We start from the raw sequence: 16,108 nt of genomic DNA on the forward strand, positions 1-16,108 counted from the left end.
ATAATATATATACATATATGTATATATATATATATTTATACTTGTAGTTAAGAAGCAGTCTTGTTTTTAGTCTGCTGTAGTTTTTTTTTTTAATTAAGGAAAGGGAAAGTGTTTACATCAGTCAATAATTCATTAACTAGCTGTAGAGGACCAAATATGGACTAAAGTGAATATTGGATATCTTACAGAGGGGCATGATTGATTAATCTAATGCTACTCACTCTTCCTGTTTAAAAATAAAACTAAGAGAAGGGCTAAGGTACTTTCCAGTGGTTAAGGCACAGTTGGACAAATGCTAATATTGATCCACATTCTTTTCCAGTTTTACTGGTTTATACTTATTGATGTGTTATGATAAATGAATGAATGATAAATTAATACCCCCATCAGTGGACCAATGAAAAGCATATTATGTAGAACGAAGCGAGCCCAACCCTGATTGGTGCACAAGATTGAGGCACTTGGCTGCTAAATGAAAGGTTGGAGGTTCAAGTCCACCCAAGGTACCTTGGAAGAAAGGCCTGGTGACCTACTTCCCCCAAATGAAATACTGAACACCTTGTAGAGCACAGTTCTATGCAGTTGCCATGAGTTGGATTGTGTATTTGTTTGATTTTGGTTTATAGAATGAGGGAAGTGGTCCATCCTATTCTATGCTGCTGCTGGAAAGGGATATACATTTGTATATATAAACCATTGATAGAATAATTATGTAACTCAGCAAGAGACGAGTATGGAGCCATGACTACAAGGGACACATGAGAAACCCAATCTTTTTCATGACAATTTTCTTAACCCAATTAATATAAACAGGAACCAGTTTGCTGGGGTTTTTTGGTAATGACATTAGGACAAATGGAAATATGATTTAGGTTACCTGTCCAGTGTCTGTGGGCTCACAGAGATGTCTGTGTGCTTTCACACAACGATCGCCCATGCTTTACTCTTTGTTAGTCCCTATACCCACTTGCACACTAGTTACCTCTGTGCACTGTATACGTTACGGACTTGTGTGCATTGCAAGAGGAGTGCTGAAGGTCTGTAGAGACATGGAATGAAAAGATAATGGGCTTTTCCCATGAACTTCTAAAGTGCCATTTTATTTATACGGATGCACTGTTTGTGGAAAAATATGGTACAAGTTGACAAATGTAGACATTATTGTTCAAATTCACTTTTCAAGATGCGAGCAAAGGAGCCACCAATGGAAAGCATGTCATTGCATATGAGGAGAATCGTATTTTGCATGACTTTTCTGCATAAGAAAAGACAAGTACTAGGTCCTCCTAGTTAGTTGTACGTGTAAATATCTGTGGGTAGTGGTTTTCCAATTCTGTTTTGCTAGTCAACGATTTTGAATTTATGTGAGAAAAATAAGAGTGGTCTTATTTTCCCATGAATTATTAAGACAGTCAGTTTGCAAGTGAATCAGTCACTCGATTAAGTCGGGTCAAGCTTGGACCATTGGGGAGATTGAGTTGCATCCTTCTGTGTCCCAATTCTGCAGGAGGAAAACCCGTGGAAACGACTAGCTTGACTTCTTGGCTCTTCCTTATGGGAGTGGTGTGCACAGATGGGCGTTTCTGCTCATAATCGTTCTTCTTGCGCTCACTGCTGGGTTCTGTGAGCTTTATTGGATTATTTAAAATCAAAGGGACATGAGTCAATAAAGAGAAAGTGTATGAATTATAAGACAACATCAAATGTAGAGTAAATACAAGCTCTACTCTTGCCACATGTGATTATTATGTTATGGCTTATGGTGAATTGATTATTTCACAACTGTGCTTTATTTTAAAAAGCTAAATGTAGACTGAGGAGACCTGGTAGCATATTGGCTACATATTGGGCAGCTAACCATGAGGTCAGCAGTTCAAACCCACCAGCTAGCTCTGCGGGAGAAAGACAGGGCTTTCTACTCCAGTTACTACAGTCTCAGAAGCTCACAGGGGTCTGTTCTATCCTATTTGCCTATAGGCAGTGAGGTTTTTGTTTTGTTTTTTTTTTTTAAAGTGTAGGCTGTTTGGTGCTCTTTAAAATCTGCTTTTTCCAGTGGGTGAAGGGAGACGTCGCACAGGGCAAGATATGACAAAATAATAATTTATAAATTATCAAGGGTTCATGAGGGAGGTGAACAAATGAGGAGCTGATGCCAGGGGCTTAAGTGGAGAGGAAATGTTTTGAGAATGATGAGGGCAATGAATGTACAAATGTGCCTTACACAATTGAGGGGAAAAAATGAGGAGCTGATGCCAGGGGCTTAAGTGGAGAGGAAATGTTTTGAGAATGATGAGGGCAATGAATGTACAAATGTGCCTTACACAATTGATGTAGGGACGAATTGTGATAAGAGTTGTAGGAGCCCCGAATAAAACGATAAAAAGAAAAAATCTGCTTTTCACTTGGCAGAGTGGATACACCATCATGGGTTTCATTGGCATCTGTTGGCGAAGACCCTGCCGCACCCCCAGCCCCTGCTCCCTCTAGGGGTAAGGAGAAAAAGAGGCATGTAAGTAAAACTCTAAGTTCACCTTATTCCTGGTGGGGTTGGGCTTGTGGATGAGTCTAGGGAATTGCTCCCAATAATCAAATAGCTCCCCTTGCAATCAAGTCAGAGCTGGTCACGGGGCGACCAGTGCCGGACGTGCTTCTTGCAGCATAGCGGGTCTCTGCAGGACGGAGGCTCTTTAGTCCCTCTCGCGCTGGCGAGCCGTCCATCTGAGCTGTGCGCCACGTGGATTGAAACAACCTCTCTCCACCGTATTGTTGTAGACTGTCAACCCATTCAGGGGTCAACTCAACGACTTTGAATTCAGACCAGGGGAGGCCATGTTTTCACCTTCGTTGTGGTGGGAGACGAACATCTCCCACTTGCTCGTGCTACCACCTGTCACACATTGACACGCCCCTTGGCCCATCCTTGCACTCACTGTGCTGCGAGGACACTCACAGCTTCATGTGAGCCCCGGAGGACTTTGCCCAACGAGGGGCACGTCTGTGGGAAGGGATCTCTCACAGGTATATTCAGATCTTCAGGGATCTGACAAAGAATGCCCCCCCCCTTTCTTCCAAGTTCATAGACATTGGGTCATTTTCGTATTACTGAACCCAGGAAGAAGTCAAGAACTGCATGATTGAATAAAGGGCATAGCGTACGGAACATGGATCGATGATGAGTACGTGTGGGGCATCTGAATAGGACATTTTGATTAAACCCTAACTGTAACTCTGAGGTCCATTGTTAATAGGGACCGAGGGCTGACACCTGTGGGAAAAGTTATGAGCTATTCCAATATCATGCTTGTAGGGTTGTTATTGCTCATGAATATGGGTTGTATTATCATATCTCAATGGATGCATGGATTAATAAGTTATAGATAAATACATAGAAGGACCCACCTCACTTACTTATGAGAGAAGCAAATGAATCAGATTAGTCTTAATGCATCCCTGGAGTTGTGAGTTCAAATAAAGGAAATAAGACAGTGTCACTCTCCCTTCGGGTGGTAATGACGTTTCAGATATATGGGAGCTTCAACGTTGGGTTTCCAGGTCATGGATTGAGGGTCATCACGTTTAGAAACTCAAATCAGGCACTTACCCCTGAGGTTTAATGTATCCAGTAGTAACTGTCAATATAATAATGATATTGAAAGTGACTTAGTATAATAAATATCATAAGTAAGTTAGTAGAATTAGAATAGCACATGGACTTGTTATAGTTAATGATAAAAGTAATAGGGATGAGATGGCATTTAGACAAAATGAGCGACACATAACCCCAATTGTGTGGAGGGCACAGGCCCGGCAGTGGTCCCTTCGAACCTACGGAGGGTTGCGATGACTCCTTTCGGACCTGCAGGCACCTAGTCCCACGATAGCTATTGAAAACTGTAGGAAAGGCCTGTTTCTGGACGATCCTTGGCAATGGGCACCCAGTCCACCTCAATCCCAGGTGTTCCCTGACCTGTTCCTAACAAGCCTGGTGTGGAGGCATCTTGTGGGTTGCTAGCATCACTCAGGGGGCTTGCCCAGTGTCCGCAAAATCAAACCCACTGCCACCGAGTTGGCTTCGATTCATAGCAACCCTATAGGACAGAGTAGAACCGCCCCCGTGTGTCTCAACGATTTTAAATCTCGACATGAGTAGAAAGCCTCATCTTTCTCCTGTGGAGTGGCTAGTGGTTTCAAACCTCTGTCCTTGCATTTCCTTAAGTCACATCAGCCACATTTCAAGTCGCGTGTAGCCAGCGGCCACCCGATTGGACAGTGGTGATGGAGAAATTTGCAAATTTACCCCTGAATTCCATCATCACAGGAAGTGCAGATCTAGAGAACTGAAGAGTAATAGCATTATTTTGGGCCCCTGGGAGCACTGCCATGTTGTGTTTCCTTGATTTGAAAGATGAAGCATCGATAATGAAATGATGCTAAGGGTGATAAGAAGCCTGTGTGGCACAGCAACTATGAGGCTTGTTGGGACCTGAAAGGTTGGAGGTTCAAGCCCTCCCAGCAGAAAAGGGCCTGGTGATCTACTTCAGTCAAGATTCCAGCCTAGGAAAGCCGATGGGAACGTGCGACTTGGCCAGATGGGGTGGCTATGACTCAGAGTGGTCTCACACGGTCAGTGAGTGAAGGAATGCACACACTGAAGTGCAGTGTGGCCTTGCGGTTGAATGGTCTCAGAAAGGCAACATTCGCCCGCATTCGGTCCATTGCTGAGATGGGTAGCGGATATGGACATCCGTTGTTGTGGTTAGATGCCACCAAGTCCATTCCTACTCCTGGCAGCCTGACGGACAACAGAAGGAACCACGCCGGGTCCTGCGCCAGCCTCACAATTGTTCTCACCTTTGAAACCATGGTGGCAGCCACTGAGTCCATCCATCCTGTCAAGGGTCTTCCTCCTGGTCGCTGCCCTTCCACTTCACCAAGCATGATGGCTTCTCCCGGGACTAGTCTCTCCCGGGACTAGTCTCTCCCCGACCATGCGCACAAGTACACCAGACAGTCTCACCGTCCTTGCCGCCACGGAGCATGCCGGCGGTACTTCTCCAAGAAGTATTTGTTTGTTCTGTTGGCAGCCCATGGCACGTTCAGGACTTTTCTCCAGCGCTGTCATTCAGTGCATGGAATCTTCTCCAAGCTTCCTTACCCATTGTCCAACTTTCACATGCATCGGAGGTGATTGAAAATGCCGTGGCTTGAGTCAGGCCCACCTTCATCTTCAAACCGTCCTAGGTACAGTTTCTGTGAGAGTAATAGGTTCCGTGTTTCATCTGGTGTGGGGTGCTCGGTTAAAATGTGTTCATTGGCATTCTTCCACACGAAACATTGAGTCCGCCAGTACACAAACGGATGCCATTCTTGGGCTGCTGATGGCTAAGCACCGCCACTGCTCCCAGTTCATTGAGTCAGGCAGAATTAACTTGAAGTCTTATTTTTAAATCCAAATGTCCATGGTCCATCCTTTCCAGCCTGCCTTTTCCTGAGGCGGGGACGTGCCACCCTGGATTCAGCTGCCCTCCAGGGATGAGCATGTCAGATGGCCCTGACTTCTGTAGGTGAAGAACAAGGGCACCAAGGTCCGTTCCCACCCGGCTTTCATTCGTGGCTTGCCTGGTAGTTCTGGTAGTCATTGGTGTACAGCCACCTTTTGTGGTATTCGTGGCCATTGTGTTCTATAAAGTCCCCGTAGACATTTCATGAAGAAATACTAAACTGGCCATGGCTGACCACAGCTGGGGCCTTGTGTCTCGGGCAACTGAAATGTTTCCCTATTCTCCGCATGTGGCCACCACTGAATGATTGCTACGGCTTGGCAGGGATGGATTTTGAGGTTAGAAATCTATTGTAACCCATAAGAAAATTTCCAAATACAGAATGCAAGAGTAATGAGGATCGACTGTATTTCAATGGAGGAAAAGCCATAAAGTGGAAGGACATTGGTATGCACGCATCAGGTGCTGTGTCATGGACAAGGAGTGGATGAACACGTCTCAGCTCAACTAAGACAGATAGATGGATGGCTAGATAGATGGATAGATGGATATATAGATGATAGATGGATAGATAGATAGATGATAGATAGATGATAGATAGATAGATGATAGAGGATGGATGGATGGGTGGATGGATGGATGGATGGATGGATGGATGATAGATGGATAGAGAGATAGAAATGAGGGACTTGATTTATTTGAGGACATTTTGACATTGCACATGTCACCAAAACTCAGTGTATTCCAGTTGATGTCACTTCATAATGACCCTATAAAACTGAGTAGAAGTGCCTCTCCAGGTTTCCAAGACTGTAACTCTTCACGGGAGTAGAAAGCCCCATCGCTCTCCTGCAGAGTAGGTAGTGGTTTTGAACTACTGACCTTGGTAGCGGTTTGGAAGAGCAGGCCAAGATGTCGCCACGGTACCACCAGGTTCCCTAAAATAAAGTACAAATGGGTACTGTAAGGAGGAATGGTCACGGAGAACTTAGGCGAGTGAGTGATGAGACATGGACTGTCATTCATCCCTTTGTAGCCCTGGTTTCAGGGGAGCTCTGTTGGCGTCCTGGGCTCCGCACTCGGCCCTAATGGAAAGTGGTTCAGACCCACTAGTCCCTTTGAGGGAGAGAGACGGCTATTTCCATAAAGATTTAAAGATAGGCTCCCAAATTTACTTTGATTAAAAATTACCCAGCAGTCTTCCTGGCAATGGAAAACGTTTGTACTACAGAGTCCATAACCCAGGAGAAAGTGTAGGCATCTATTTGACATCCCTTGGATCGTTGGGAAACGCTGATTTAAAGTCTCAGGCCAGTGAGCGTTTTTGTTTAAAAAATTTTTTTTTAATTCCAAGAGCATACATTGATAAAGGCTGTTATTTCTTTCTGGTGGGAGTTGTCTATTAGATCCAATAGTATTCTTTTATGTAAGTGGTTGTTTGGTTTTCCCTAGAGAAGGCATCTTCCTGAAGAAGTAACTGGTCAGCTGTTGAAGGGAGAGAGAGAGTTAGGAGTGCCTTGTGAAAAGAGCCACTGTTTACTGAGTCGTAGTCAAAACAGGCGTCGAGTTCTTTAACTCTCCTTCATGTGACGGGCCCTATGATGGCTTATCAACATTATTCATGGCCCGTGTGCAATGTTAGTGACTTCACAAATATTGATAAGTGATTATCACAACCAATGGTGGTGTGTGTGTGTGTGTGTGTGTGCACTGTTGACTCTCTTCCCAGGTTAGGCACAGTTATATAGGTAAAGATACTCAGGAGCCATTTCTACATGGGCTGGTCATGAGTGTCCATTCAAAGGTGCCCATGTCATAATGTAAAGAATTATCAAAAGGGGTTTTCTTCTGGGGTCAAGAAAAATACGGCACTTAAGTCAGTTTTCTGGTTAATCGGACATCACATGAGTAATGTGCTTTAAAGGAATAGAAATTGGGACCGTTCATTCTTTTGAAAATTAGTATTAACTCCATCCACAGAGTGAAGACCATGTAAGCTTCAGTGAATCTCTACTGATAAGGATTCTGGCTGTTACCTCTGTGGGTCAGGAGAATGAAGTAAGTACCACTCAGTGTTCTCAACATGGATGCTTTTTTCATTAGTGTTCATTGAATTCCTTACATCAAGCCTTGCCTAGACCATGCTAGGGATGTGTGAGGAACCAGAGGTTATATATAAGGCATAGAATTAAGCAAATTGTAGTTGTTGGTTAATAATCCATCTGATGTATTATTAATTTAATGATTAATCTACCAACACTCTACTGCGGGGTCATAATAAATTATTATTTGTGAATAATGTACTAATTTTGAAATAATTCATCTAATTTGGTGCTGCGGTTGATGAAAACAGTTTTACAGTAATCAAATCGAGCCATGCACGGCTCCACACAGGGCAATTTAAATGGATTACATTCAAGTCCCATTTTAATAGAATTCCGTCCTTCAGTTGTGTTAGCCACGAGGCGAGCCCTTAGTAGTCACATCTGACTCGTGCCAATGGAATTGGACAGTGCAGCTAGACGACCTCCCAGTGTGTTTCCGCGAGTGTTCTCCTTGCTGAGAGAGGAGCACAGGGGAAGGTGGAAGATAGTGAGAAGCCATTGGGCTTGTGGGTGCTTATTTTCCTATATTTATCATGTGGGGGAAATATTTAAAAGTGGTAAGCTTGGACCAGAATGAGTATGGAAAAGGGTACGTGGCAAGAATGTTGGTGGATCTATACATGGATCCCTGAGGGCCATTTGGAAAAAGAACGTTCTTGTGTTAGCTCTATGGGGTAAAGAACGTGTCAACAGATGTTGGCTATGTTCAATAATCTTGTTCTTTTTTAACTCATGTGTGTTGATTTTATTACTATTAAATCCATGAATGTAAACAAAAGGCACACATGAAGAAAGAGACAGCTTATCCTGGGCCAGTGATGAGTACCCTGGGGTGTCTGAATCAAGGATTTTGATTAAACCCATAATCTCTGAGGTCCTATTTATTATCTTCATGGAACATAAATGTTCTCCAAAGTTTAAACATACTCTGCTTGCGCTTGACTATGGATTGTATTATTTTCAACAAACCTTTGTGTGACCAAAGAAATACGTTAACGAGAAAAGACAAAATTGGGTATTCTTAGTCAAAATACACGAGCTTTTGGAATGCATTAAGAATCATTACTAATGCATTTTTGAAGCACTGAGTTCCAGTAAAAAAGAATCATTCAAAGCTGATCCTTTTGACCAAGGAGCATTGAGAGAGAGAATATGTAAGAGTTTTGGCAGCTGTTCTGGGTTGGTAGTTAGCTGTTAGCATTTTGTTTTTTATTAAGAAGAGGCAAAAGAAAAAAAGAAGAGGCTAAAAGTTCATTGTAGATTAACTGTCTAATTGACATGGCCTTTTGATGCCTTGTGACCATAGCACAATGGGTTCAGCCTTGAGCTGCTAACCAGAGTTGCTGGTTCAAACCCACTAGCCACTTTTCAGGACAGTAGATACGCTCGTGTTCTCCCATAAGATTTACAGCCTCAGAAACCCTGTTGAGTAGGGTCCCCGGGACTCAGGGACAGTGGGTTAATGAGCGCATTGGACCTTCATTAGTATTGTCCAGTTTCCGTGGCTCACGGAACAGATTAATGGCATTTTAGTGAGTAAGTGATAGAATATGTTTATATCAGTCATATAAAAAAATGCAGATTCCAGAGCAATGAAGAATGTGAGCTATTCAACAAGGGTCTTGATGAATTGAGCTCCAGACCCCACTGCTCTTCAGAGAAAGAACATGGTTCTAGCTTCTCACCACTTCTGGAATGCGCACTGTACAATAGTTTCCCTCTGTCATATTCTGGGATACATTTGACATTGCCAATGTCCCTAAAAATGGAATAAATAATTAAACTCCTCCCTGGATAAGTCCATCCATACTTAACTTCCATCAGATAAAACCCCCCCCCCCCCACACACACAGCAATGATAGATATCCAGAGAGAGCAATTAACTACTCACATGCGGACCTACATACAAACGTAACTACACACACACACACACACACACACACACACACTGTAACCACACCCAGCCAGTCATAAAGTAACTGCGTGCTTTCATTCATTAGTAGCTCCCTGCCTGTCCACCTACCTTTTGACATAGTAACGGCACGTGTAGATACATTCGTACATGAAGTTAGGGCACATACACGTGCCTCCATGAAGTAACTACATAAGACATGCATGAAGTAACTACCTCCTACACATGTGCATAAACAACTACAACAGCCATGCCTAAAGACCCATAACTGTGCCTCCAGAGTTATTTAGGAAGACTCTCTAGGTGCCCTCTCTGGGTCCCCACTCCCATCCCGTGGATTCCGACTCGCAGCCGACCCTGCGGAGCTTCTCCGAGGCTACGCATCTCCAGACTGAGCAGGCGGCCTCCTCTCTCTGCCTTGCAGTCACTGGTGGGTTTGAGGCACCAGCCTTTCTGTCATCGCCCAAATGCCCACCCCAAGTGCCCCCTGGCCCCTGCCTCCCTGGGGAGGGGCATCGACACACTGGGAGGGGTCGCTGCAGTTTCTGGTGTTTTGTGTCCGTTTCAGCAATGTCTGTGAACCACACTGAAATGGGACGCTTCCACACATGAAAAGGCATTCACGATTTCTACAGACTGTACGGCAAGCCCCCCAAATGGAGTCTGAAACAATTCCTGTTGACTCGGGCTCAACTGAAAAAAAAAAAGTTTTATTTTCCTGTCCTCCTCCTCCTCCTCCTCCTCCTTATTTTCACCTTTGTATTTCACAGATGCACCCCAGAAGTTTCAGTCATTCTCTAATGAGGAAGGTCTTGGCTGTTATCTTTCTGAATAAGGGTAGAAACCTATGTAAGTAACAGTCAAAGTAATTGTTTCTGGGTTGGCAATTTGTCATGGGTGTTACCTCTATTATTAAAAGGGATAAATTGCTACAAATACAAATAAAATGAATGAGGCCATGTGTGAACCAATTTACCACACCTGTGGTCAATTAAGAAGAAGCAAGCGAGACCATTTTATTCATTTTCACAGTCACTTAATTATTCCATTTTATTTTTCCGTCACAGTTGATTTAAACCTCCCTCTGTGTATAAAGACAGTCAATTTAGTAACGATGCGAGAATAATGAGAAGATGTAAGATATTGTCAGTGTTTTCAGGGTAGGCTCAGATAATGGGCTCGTTGTTGTTTGTTGTCCTACCTTTGCAACGTGCTCAAATTCAGTGAAAAGAGGACCGGGCGCTGACCAATGAGCAGACCGCTACGGGGCTGACACAGGCAGGCACAGTGGTTGACCCACCTGGTCTGCTCAACTGAGTGTATTACACAAAGAGGATTAGCGCACTCCTCTCTGAGGAAGGGTCTGTGGGCAGATGTTATGGAAATCTAGGCTCTTGTTTTAGAAACGGTTTGGGGCATTCAGAAGCACTGATTGTATTATGATTCGTGAAGCAGGGGTTCCCGCTGGGCATGGGATGAGTCCAGATATGCAGGAGTGGACCCAGTCCCTCTTAGGATGTAAACCTTCCATAGACGTTAGGAATGAACAGAATCGAGGTTGGGGGCAGGGGGCCTGTTGAAATTGATAATCCCCATGGGATTTTAAGAGAACCCACGTTGCTGTTGTCTTTGTGTGATGCTGAGAAGGTTTTGACCCGTGGCAACACTGTAGGGCAGAGAAGAGCTCCCCAAGGGCTTCCAGGGCTCATCCTCATGCAAGTGGAGAAAGACATCTCCAGGGAAGCCACGGGCGGCCTCCAACTGACAGCCTCGTTGTTAGCAGACGCGTGCTTGCTCATTGTGTTACCAGGCCTCCTTTAGGGAGCTAATAAGTATATAAAAAGTATATAAGTATATAAAATAAGTATATAAAGACACAATGGGCAATAAAGGAGAAGCATGGGCTGATGGTGAAAATAGTGAACGAAACAACTTGTTTCCCTTTTTCCATACTTGGCTGTGTTTGTTCTCCGTTGCCATGGCGCAGACCCCCAGGCTGTCTGTGAGCGCAGGATCTCCGTGTGACTTAGTGTCTTCATTCCGGGTCTCCCATGAGTTCAGGTTCAAGGTTGAGTGAGGTTGGGGAAAGAAGGTGGTGCTTCCTAGCTTGCGTCATCGTTGTTGGTAGCGTTCTGTCCTCTCAGGGATATTGACTGGCTTCCTTACGTGTGGGCTTCTCCATAGGGCATCTCATTGACTGGCTTCCTTACATGTGGGCTTCTCCATAGGGCATCTCATTGACTGGCTTCCTTACATGTGGGCTTCTCCATAGGGCCTCTCATTGACTGGCTTCCTTACGTGTAGGCTTCTCCATAGGGCATCTCATTGACTGGTTTCCTTACGTGTAGGCTTCTCCATAGGGCATCTCATTGACTGGCTTCCTTACGTGTGGGCTTCTCCATAGGGCATCTCATTGACTGGCTTCCTTACATGTGGGCTTCTCCATAGGGCCTCTCACCACATGGTGGCCACTGACGTCACCAGAGCCTGCGAGATGGATGGCAGTCACAGGCTTTGCAATCTAACCTCGAGTGTTGCATTCCTTTCTTTCTTTGTTTCTGTGTCATCTCATTGTTTAGAAGAAGTCCAGCCCTCCCTCCAGGGCCCTGAATTTTACAAAGCTGTGTGTATTCACCTCACAGGAGGCAAGGTTCATTTGGAGGCATCGTGGGAGCTATCACAGTGTTTGCAGCATTGGCCTTGTGTTTGACAGTGACTTGATTCTGACTCAGGGTGGCCCAGTGTGTGCAAAGGGTTTCCAAGCACAACATCAGGCCTGTCTTTCAAGGTGGGATCAATCTGCCCACCTCTTGCCTCGTGACCTTTTTACACCTCTCAGTGGCTCCCTGTCTGAAGCACTGAGGGCCATGGAAGAAAGCAGTCAAGGGTGCCCCCCTCCGTGAAGGAGCATGTTATTTATCCATTGTGCGGCAAGTTTGGTATGCCTGTATTGAGTTGGTGGTGGGCCAGTTTTAATAGCCAGAAAAGGGGGAACATTTGCATAATTAAATAAATTACCAGCAATTAACTAAATGAAAGAAGCCTATGCTTAGACTAGACTGTTGTGGAAGGTTCTGTACGACAGGACTTCTGATGCATGCCGTTCTGGTCACTAGGTACCTTACATAATAATAACTAATGAGGCATCTGGTGTGTTGTGAGACTCTGGACAGATGTCGCTTTTAGTGTTCTGGATGAGTTTGGGTTAATTAATATAAATGAAGGCATGAGTATGTTCAAACTCAACCAATTACCAAAAGTGGAGAAAGCTCATGAAACAAAGATGCTGGCTAATCCAATTCTGCCCATCTGATGCTAATCGGAAGGGGAGGCAGCGGTGGGGCCTCCCCACACTGCGCAAAGGACTCGGGACAGGCACCCGGCCTTTCCTCCCGGTGCTGCTGGTTTGGCCTGACAAAGGTTTATTTTCTTTCTTTTAAAAGGAAAATGACCCGAGAATCAACTAATCCATGAGCTCAAGTGAGGTTTCAGTAAGAGACAGTCCACGCACACCAGCTTATTCACAAGTGAGAGCCATGAACAAAGATCTAGATTTTTGCTTCTGTGTATCAGGAGCAGAGAGACAACTGTTTGTCATCCTCAGAGTTATTCCTTTTCCTGTGGGTTGTGGCTTCATGGGTGTGTTTTTTTCTTCCTTCTTCAAATTGCTAGTCAAATAAACCAGTTAATAAAATAAGCATACCAGTTGGGGGCCGAAGATAAAATGTGCTGTAAGCCAAAGTGCTTATTTGACCTCCATTCAAAATTCTCTAAATCTAGGCTGGTTTATTATTATTTTTATAACAAATGCATTGGACCACAGAGAAAGAACACGAATTTGCTGATTTAGTCATTTCCTAATGATGACAGTGCTGGCTCTTAACACCGTGAGTAGGTAGTGAACAAATTAATGTAAAATAATTTTAAAAGCTCGTATTATTTATTGGGTGTACCATGCGTATACAAGGAGTAGGTGGGCACTAACCTGAGTCAAAAAAGACCCTGTATTGACAATAAAGAGAGGGTGGTGGGAGTCCGTCCATTCCAGCCACCGTGCATTTTATTTATAGAAAATGGTGGAGGACATTTGTCTCCTCTGCTGTCTATATATTCCATTTAAACCAGCGATTCTCAACCTGTGGGTTATCACCCCCTCGGGGTCAAACGATTCATCACAGTAGCAAACTGACAGTGATGAAGTAGCAATGAAAATAATTTTATGGTTAGGGGGTCACCACCACATAAGGAGCTGTATGAAAGGGTCAGGGCATTAGGAAGGTTGAGAACCACTGATTTAGGTTAACGTTGTTGTGGCCTTCAGCAACATCTCTGCTACCCTGGTGACGAGGTAGTCATTCGTTAGGCTGCTAACCACAAGGTCAGCTGTTGGAAACCACCGTCCGCTCTGTTGGAGACAGAGCGGGCTCTCTCCTCCTCTGCAGCGTGACAGTCTCAGAAACCCACAGGAGCAATTCTACTCTGTCCTGCAGGCTGATGAGGGGGCACAATCTATTCTATGGAAGTGAGCTTGGTTTGGTTTGGGTCCGTTCACGATCCATTTTCGTTAACTTCCTGAGGGGAGAAGAGGACATTGGACTATGGAAGAAACTGACAATGTCCTAGATGTTGGGTTTAAGGTGTTCATGATAATTGCTAAATCCTTAGGATGTGGGCCAAATAAATGACCGAGGTTCCCACAGTGGGAATGATGTGACACGGCTATTCGAATTACTTCTTTATCTCTATTACTGAAGTCCAATTATAAGACAGTCTATTCAAGCTGTGGAAAAGGTGAGCCTATAGACAGATACAGCAGTATTCATGGGTTTCTAACGCTTTTGTGGATAGCGATCTATTATTAGATGTGCATCAGTGAATAAATCAATACACTAATGAAACAGATGAAAGTGGAGGACCTATGATGAGAGCGATTATGATTAAAATATTTCGGGAGCATTGAGGTCCATTAAAAATAGATGAAGCATATAACCTGTTTGGATGAGGAGCAAATAGAAAGATAAATTTAATAAGTTTGTTAGCTTGTTCTGATCAGGGGCTAAATTGGTGGTTGACTCACTCACTAACTAAATGAAAGAAGATAGCCTCATTTTCCTCCCAACGGGCTGTGCTCCCTTTGAGCCACCGACTTTCCAGTTAGCAAGCCCAACACTTAACTCCTTGCTGGCACACTCACTGCCGTTGAGTCCATCCTGACTCTTGGTGAGGGGAGGGTAGGGTAGGATAGGGTATGGTAGGGTAGGGTAGTGTAGTGTAGGGTAGGGTGGGGTAGGGTAGGTTAGGGTAGGTTAGGGTAGGGTAGGGTAGTGTAGTATAGGGTAGGTTAGGGTAGGGTAGGATAGGGTAGGGTAGGATAGGGTAGGGTAGGGTAGGGTAGGGTAGGTTAGGGTAGGGTAGGGTAGGTTAGGGTAGGGTAGGGTAGTGTAGTATAGGGTAGGTTAGGGTAGGGTAGGATAGGGTAGGATAGGGTAGGGTAGGGTAGGGTAGGATAGGGTAGGGTAGGTTAGGGTAGGGTAGGGTAGGGTAGGATAGAACTGCCCCATGTGGGTTTCCAAGACTGTAACAACTCACAGGAATAAAAGCCCTGTTTTTCTCCTGAGAATATCCTAGTGGTTTGCAGCTGCAGACCTGGAAGATTGCTCCCCAGTGCGTAACTGCAGTGCCACCAGGGCTTCCTTGCAGACATAGACGTACACAACCAAATCAAGGGCTCTGGGTGAGCTGACTTCTGTGAAACAAGCATCTCGATTAATCCCATTTGAATGCAACCCATTTACAAGTTGCAAACATTTGTCTATGTGGGGAGCACTGAGACTACCGGTCTAACAGAGATCGTCCCCACTCTTGCCTTTAGCGATGGAGACAGTGGTAGCTCTCACCCTATTAACAATTAAAGTTGAGCGACTCATTGGACAACTAGAAGCTGGTGATAAAAATTTGCCACCAATCAAAGATGTTGATTAATTAGTCATATTCACCAGATACCCGTTAAAGTTCATCACAACGGTTTCTTTCTTTCTAGTGTCTAACTTTATACTCAGAGTGACCACAAGAGAACTAATTTCTGGTAATAAAATTTTTACTCGTGACCGATGGGGATATAAAGAGCATAGACTGCACTTAATAATTGCCCAAGTTCTTGGTTTGGATGATTTATTTGGTCACAGTGTTTATGGCATTATGTAACAATGATAAAAAAGCCAGGAATCCCAAGCTTGGGTCAATTATTAAACAATTTTCAAGTGGCCCTTAAAGAAATAAGGAGCATTTTCTTGATGTTCGTCGTGGGTTAGTGTTCAGTTTGTCTTTGATTGTTGTTAGAGGTCTTCGCGTCAGCTCTGGCTGAGAGCCAGCTACCGCAGCGGAACAAAAGACTGCACAGTCCTGCGACAACCACCCAATTTGCAGACTAATCTTTAAATTCCCTGAGAGAGGAGTGTGGGAGAAAGATGAATCTTTCTACCCCCGTACAAAAGTTCCCGTCTTAGAAACCCACAGGGGCCGTTCTGAGCCTGCAAGGCTGATGAGCCAGCATGGCCTTGATGGCTGAGTTTGTTTGCTTGGCTTTGGTA

The 16,108-nt window shown here is 44.4% G+C and overlaps 2 non-coding genes across 2 annotated transcripts; both read left to right on the plus strand.

The window, feature by feature from the left end:
* Positions 1-3,162: 3,162 nt before the first annotated feature.
* On the plus strand, positions 3,163-3,239 carry LOC115868854. The gene has a single exon (XR_004045821.1). It is a non-coding gene; the product is annotated as a small nucleolar RNA SNORD113/SNORD114 family (small nucleolar RNA).
* Positions 3,240-8,414: 5,175 nt separating this feature from the next.
* On the plus strand, positions 8,415-8,486 carry LOC115868859. Its single transcript, XR_004045825.1, has one exon. It is a non-coding gene; the product is annotated as a small nucleolar RNA SNORD113/SNORD114 family (small nucleolar RNA).
* Positions 8,487-16,108: the final 7,622 nt, after the last annotated feature.

The sequence above is a fragment of the Echinops telfairi genome, unplaced genomic scaffold (assembly GCF_000313985.2).
Source record: "Echinops telfairi isolate 266 unplaced genomic scaffold, ASM31398v2 ScPeMD7_18;HRSCAF=68, whole genome shotgun sequence".
NCBI classification, from domain to species: domain Eukaryota; kingdom Metazoa; phylum Chordata; class Mammalia; order Afrosoricida; family Tenrecidae; genus Echinops; species Echinops telfairi.